Here is a 1,497-nt window from a genome sequence, read left to right on the forward strand (position 1 = left end):
AGGAAGAAATTGGGGTGAAGAAAGCTGACGATGCCCAGTTATTAAAAGATATAGTGTATGGGGTCTTAAAGGCTTGCAGTTAAACAAGTGGCCTTCTAGGAGGAAAGCAACAAATCCCACATACAACAAGCACACCCGCCTGTGTGATCATGGGTGTAAATGGGAACAGGTTTCAGAAATTCAAAAACAAGCAACCAAGTCGATGTGAAGAGGCATGGATGTAGTGGAGACACAAAACCCACTGTAAGGTAATTTGACAGTACCTCTCAGATGGGCCACATGGAAGGGATGATAAATCCAGTGTGTGGTATAGCAATGATATAACTGTCCACACAACTGTCTTCTATTTCTTTAATATTTTCTCCCCTCACTATTATTTTTAAAATTTGTTTTCATATGTTAATTTGCATATTTTAGATCATTTGATACATGAAAACCAAGATAGACACCATATATACTCGTGGGTAAGCCGAGTTTTCCAGCACATTTTTAATGCAGTTTTTGTGGTAATATTAGGTGTCTCAGCTGATATTTGGGTCAGCTTATACTTGAGTATTTATGGTAACCCTTCAGAAACAGTAGTAGTGATCCCTAAGGCTACTGGAAGAGGGGGGGGTAAGGAAGAATTGGCAGCTGATAGCACTGATAACTGGATAACCCAACTCGATGGGATGAAACCACAGAATTGTATGTGAATGGATATATTGGATGTGTAAGATATAGCAAAAAACAAACCAAAAAACCTATTATAAGGGGAAAATAATAAGGGTTCCTTTTGGGGAGGGGACAGAGGGGAGCTGTTATCAAGGAGTTCAAGAATAAAAAATATGTTTTGAAACTGACTGCGGTAACAGTTGCACAATACTGCTTGATGTGGTTTAACTATGGAATGCTATGATGTCAGAGCTCCCAATAAACAGATGAAAAACTAATAATAAAACTCTAACGGTCTATATTGTGTTTATGAGTAAATTGACTCAATATCTCTATTATCTTAATTAATATTAAGATATTACAACCTCTAGGTTGTAATATTCCTTGAAATGACTACAGAGAACACAGTGACAAGTTCATATTTAAAGAGTTTATTAAGGAAGCTAACAAGGTGCAAGGCCAGTGAGAACTATTTCTGATTAAGTACTTTTTCAGGACATGTTACAAAGTGCTTTCAGGTCAGGTAATAAATTCCCAGTGGGATATACAACTTCAATGGACACCTCAAACTGAAAGCAATTTGCTCAAGCTCTGTGGGTTAGCTCCTTGAATTAAGTTCCAAGGTGAACTCAATTCTACAAACCAGCTTTCTGCACTAAAGGACAGTATTACTTATTCCATGGGTTGGGAAGTCCATCACTCTGTTCCATGCTCTGGTTCCTGGTTTTGCTGCTGTTCCTCTGATATTATAGTGGTCTTCAATATCCAGGAGATTCACTGCACAGGGACCTTGATCCAGAAGACACATTCTAGTCCTGGCTCTTGCTGGTGATGAGGTTCCCC

This window comes from Echinops telfairi, unplaced genomic scaffold (assembly GCF_000313985.2).
Source record: "Echinops telfairi isolate 266 unplaced genomic scaffold, ASM31398v2 ScPeMD7_7469;HRSCAF=8507_1, whole genome shotgun sequence".
Taxonomy (NCBI): Eukaryota; Metazoa; Chordata; class Mammalia; order Afrosoricida; family Tenrecidae; genus Echinops; species Echinops telfairi.